Source organism: Photinus pyralis, unplaced genomic scaffold (genome assembly GCF_008802855.1).
Source record: "Photinus pyralis isolate 1611_PpyrPB1 unplaced genomic scaffold, Ppyr1.3 Ppyr1.4_LG9, whole genome shotgun sequence".
NCBI classification, from domain to species: Eukaryota; Metazoa; Arthropoda; class Insecta; order Coleoptera; family Lampyridae; genus Photinus; species Photinus pyralis.
Genome location: NW_022170878.1, coordinates 6,473,193 through 6,479,011, shown reverse-complemented (window position 1 = coordinate 6,479,011; position 5,819 = coordinate 6,473,193).

The window sequence follows — 5,819 nt, the reverse complement described above, 5'->3', positions numbered from 1 at the left end:
CAGCGCCCAAACACTTGAATAAACAAATTATAATTGACCGGTTGCCCATATAACGCACCCCCCCCCCCTCCCCAAGCATTTGTGGTGGCGCCACTGACCAAAACTCTCAGCTGTTTGTAACAATTGTTGTGTAAGAACATTTTAGAGAAGAATGTGGAACGAGGGGTCTGAGGAGGACCCCAGGAAAAAGTAAGGTTCAAAAGGAAGTACAACGTCCTATGTTCTGCTACAAATCTTCCCTTTAAAAACCTTTTATAAGGATAGCAGAATCGCAAGAAAATTCAACAAATACGCAGACACTTTTATCCGAGATTGATCCATCAGGGAAACAGAAAAGCTAAATTAGGAGGTGCAGTAGGTATTAGAAGAGACCTTCTAGCTTACAATGTTCTCCTACTGCAAATATTCTCATAAAATTCCTTGTATCAGGAGAAGTATTCTCTTTTAAAAACGGTTGTATTAGGATAACAGAAACGCAAAGTGGTGGAACAAGTGCTAGCATACATCTTCGTAAGAATCATGTTCTCTTGATACAAATAACCTCCTTCAATTCGTTTATCAGCATAACAGAAAGATAAGGAGATGCTGACGAGTTCCGACATAGGTAGTATGTTCTCCTAATGCCAATGTGCTCTTTTAACAAATGTATAGAAATGCAAGGGTGTTCAGCAAGTATGAGTGGTACAAAGGTCCTTTTTTTAAAGATTATGTATCAGGAAAAGAATAAGACAAGGAGGAATTATTCTCCCCTGGTACAATATTCTCTTTTAATAATTTTTATATCATGACAAGAGAAATGTGAGGAGGTGTAGTAAACACTGGCCGACAATTTATGACGTACTTATGTTTTCTTGATCACGAACTATCCGCTTTCGATACAAATATACTATTTATAGACATTTTTGTATCAGGATAACAGCCGCAAACGTGTTCGGACGAATTATGTTCGCCTGGTACTAATACTCCCCGGATCTGAAGTGTTAATATTTGAGAAACCTATTCCAGAATCGAAATTGTATCACGGAACCTTCTGCTAATCAAATTTCTTTTTGAGGAACCACACCAGGATTACAGAAATGCTTTATTTGAATTTAATTTGGAAATCAAAGAGATGCAGTATTAGGAGAGAAGAAAAATAGATACGTCGTTACGCATGACGGCAAGACTTGCAAGAAGGTGTATTTAGGAAACTTTTTTTTATTTATCAGGATCGCAGAAACGCAAAGTTTCTCTGATAATTTAATTGTATCAGGATGTTATGAAGGACAGACAATAACAATTGACAATAACAGTCAACCATTTTTTAGGATTACAGAAGCACAAGGTTTGGGAATATAATTCTATCAGGACCTCAGGAAATACAATTAATAATTACGCAAGTATGCGATCTTATCTACTAGTTAAACGGTATGAAGGTAGTAATTTGAAATGCGCCATAGGAGGAGAAAGCGAAATGTATGTCTTCAATCTTCAGTGGTGGTCCATCACTTACAATTACTTAATGGGGAGATTACAACTACACTTATTTATAATCCGGCTTCCGCGCGTTTAAATTGTTGACCTCACGAAGGAGATTATCTTAAAAGTCAAATTAAGCATAATTTCTTACGCATTCCACAAGCCCTCATTTTGTCGGAAATTAAGTGGAAGTTCTGGAAGGCATGTTTTCTCCCTCTTTTCGAGGGAAACCGAAACCTCCTGACCTGCAGATATAAAATTTTGATTGCGACAATAAAGTTTTATTCGTTTGTTTAAAAATTCCATCAAACGTCTGAGCATTCGGCGAGATTAAATCGGGACCTCGGTCTGGTTAGTGCGGATTGTGACGTAATGGACGGATCCTCTTCCTGAAGTCCCGAACCCGTCAGCGAATGCGACTAGGAACACAAACAACAACATTTCTAATTAAAGTTTGACGAGTGCGCTCCGATAAACCCTGTCAAACCCGATTAAAATTAGCTTTCGCACTCGTGGGGATGATTTTCTCGATGTTTTCTGTACGAAATCGCCTCGGGTAAATGTCAACGTGGATAGAAATTGCCAAGCTGCAGTAATGCAGAAATGATTGGATCTGGTTGATAAGATCCTGGGGGTTATCAGGAAGAACTGGGACAATTTACTAAGTTTACGTTTTATGTCAAAATATCTTTTTTGTTATTGTATCAGAATCACAGAAATGCAAGAAGCCCCAAGAAGCCCTTGTCGTGCATTATACATTCCTGATACCCCCTTCCTTTTAACAATTCCCCCGTCAATATCTAAAAAGAAAATTGATTGTCAGGCACCTCTTACGTATTATGTTCTCCTGATATACATTTTTCTTTCAACAGTTGTGTCCCCGAATCACAAGCATGCAAGAGGACAAATTCCTGCTTACGTGTTATATCCAAATACAATTATATATTTGTATCAGGGTCGCAGAAAAGAAGAAACGGGGAATGTATTCAATTCGCAGAGACCTTCTCATGCATTTTACTTGCTTGATATTTTGCTTCCACGAAAATTTCATACGCCTTCTCATACGGTTTTAATCCAAACATTTTTTTTGCACCTCTTACGTATTATGTTCCAAATGTCCCAAATCACAAGCACGTATTATAACCAAATCCAATTTGTTAATTGTATCAGGGCCGCAGAAAAGACGAAACGGGGAACGTATTCACAGATACCATGCATTTTACTTGCTCGATTTGAGCTTCCCGAAAAATTAATTATTATAGCATTTTCATGTCCAAAATTTTTTTAAATTTTATCAGGGTAGCAGAACCGCCAGAAGTCGTAAAACGAATTTCATACGCTTTCTCATGTGCTTTTAATCCAAACATTTTTTTGCACCTCTTACGTATTATGTTCTCCTGATATACATTTTTCTTTCAAGAGTTGTGTTCCGAAATCACAAGCGCGCAAGAGGACAAATTCCTGCTTACGTATTATATCCAAATACAATTTTTTATTTGTATCAGGGCCGCAGAAAAGAAGACACGGGGAACGTATATTCACAGATACCATCTCATGCATTTTACTTGCTTGATTTTTTGCTTCCCGGAAAATTTATTAAAGCACTTTCATCTTCAATAAAAATTTTGTTATTTTATCAGGGTAGCAGAACCGCCAGAAGTCGTAAAACGAATTTCTCGTAAGGGGATCTGGTGGGTATGTAATACTCTCCAGAAAAAACAAAGATTCAAAGTTACTTTTCCTACAACTGACACTTTCGTATGCTGGGGGGTATTCTATACCCCCCAGACTCCCCGGTGTTACGTTGATCCTCAAAACTTTCAGCCCTAAAGAAACTTTTCACAAATTATTATGTAAGTAGTAAGGGTACTGAACATTTTGAGTAATACTGTAGAACCGAGGGGCATGGGGGGAGTATAGAAGACTCCCCGGTATACTAAGGTCGTATGTTAGGTGAAGGGAAATGAACGTAGGGGGGCTGGGGGCATCATTAAAAATCTCGTTAAAAATTTTACAAATTACGGTGCCATATTTCTGCATATCTTTGCATATTTTCTTGTGTTTTTTGACATGGAATAGATTAAACAAATTTTTTTAGCTTGCGCTTAATGCAGCTTAAAAAAACGTTAAGTGAATTACAAAAAAAATGTTTCACATTGCATATTTTCTTATATCTAGCGAAAAATGTTCACAAAACTCAACTAAGCAAATTTGTGCATATTCTGTGTACAAAAATATAGCTCAACCCAATATAAAAATGTCCAAAAAATATGCACAAATTAAAAAATGCATATTTTGCGTACATTTGCATATTCTTAGCCGAGTTTTGTATTTATATCGTAATAAAACCGTGCTAAATTTTGGGAACGTAATTAAAACATACCTCATATCTTTTCATATATGCGATAAAAATATGCGAGACATTTTTCCGGGGAAATCGCAAATTGAATTGTTAGGAGTGCTTTGCACATTTTTGCATATTGCCTGATGCGGAATAAAAAATGCGTATTTATACAAAATTGTGCATATTTTGTACGTTGGACTTTTGCTAAAAAATCGTCCAAGATGATTAGTATAATAAATAAGAAAAAGGCTCTACTTACAAAACGTGTGCACGAAGTACTCATTATAGTGCATATTTTTGCATACTTTAGCATATTTACCATATACTCCCCACAAGGGTGGTTTTTCTTACTTTTGCGATTCGTCACCTTCTCGGGCTGTGCGAAAACAGCTGAGTACTCACCTGAAACAGAAGAGAGCGATTAAAATAAGGCGGCGAAAGGAAGTCGTCAATCGTAAAATGAACCTGATCGCATATTCATCGCTCGCCTACGTGATTAAAAAATCAAAGCATGTACGCGTTATGATTATTTCATGACCACGTTCTGCAACGTTCACGATCGAATCAGTCTGAAACGCTTGTTAAATGACAAGCGGTTATTGTTCGCGAACAATAAATAACAATAAAATCCGAATTAGCCACGCACTTTCATCGAAGGAGAGATAAATCAACAATTCCCATCCTCCGCCGCCGCCCCGTTTGCCACCGATGAGATAATCTTAAAACTTGGCCCGAATGAGGTGAGGATTGCCTACAGCCAACTTGATATTAGCCCCTGTAATTAAGGTGTATCTAAAACGTGTCTTTGATGTTATCTCGCATACGGCTCACTTAGTTTCTTTACCTCAAACACACATACACACAGATGTACGCGAACCTCTACAGAAGCAGGTAGTAATTATGTTAGAACGTGGCTTCCATATATATTATTATATCATACGAATTAGTTCTAATTAATTTACACGAGACCGAAGTAAATCACTTTCGCAACAACTTCGCTTTGTATTCCCCCCTAATGATAGAATAACAAACGAATATTTTTACACGCCTCGCATATATTTGCATTTAAAACATACGGATACGGTTCATTAGTTTGTTTTTAGAAAACACTTTTTTTACGGAGAGAAAGATGCATTTTGGGATCACAAACTGCTAATTACGTCAGCAGTTTCCCCATTTGAGCTTGAACACTGAATCACTACTTCCGGCTGTCTAATTACTAACTTTGGATGCCTAATTACGCACTAAGTACGTCTAATTACATACTAAGCGCGCCTAATTACACGTAGATGAGATGTTTACTGAAATATGCCAGCAGAATTCTTACTTGTGCCTTAATTAGGCAACTAATTATTAATTTATAATTTAATTACACCCGTAGTTACCAAAGGAAGTTCGAAAATTTAAGTGTAGGACTTAATAACTTGTTTCTGGTGTCAAAGTATCGATTCTGGATGCCTAATTACTCTCCAAGTACGTCTAATTACTCTCATATGGCGCCTAATTACACCTCAAAGTATCGCATCTTAATTAAGTTGATGAATTGCTAATTCTCATTCGTAGAATAATTGCTCTATTCAACATCAAGATCCTGATCACCGATTAATTAAATCGAATAATAAATGACGAAGTTCTTCAAAGGAAACCGATGAAATTTGCACTAGATATGTAGAAGAATACAAATTTGTGTTAGGCACGTACTAATTACACATTCTAAACGCGCAATGTAAAAGTGGATCTATCAGTTCTAATGGCGTAAACTTTCTCACATCAAATAAATAGCATTTAACTCTTGGAATGATCAAATTCCGGCTTAATTTTTATAAATTTTACGCGGAATTAATTCTTAGTTCGTCGATTGCGACTAAACATTGATATTAATTACCCAAGTGTGTGAAATTTGCAATCTAAACTTAGCATTCGGCAATTAAACACAACAATTGGAGTTAATTAATTTTAAGGTAATTAGGTACCGAAACGTTTAGTTCGAAATTCCTTAAAAAAGTATAAAATAGGA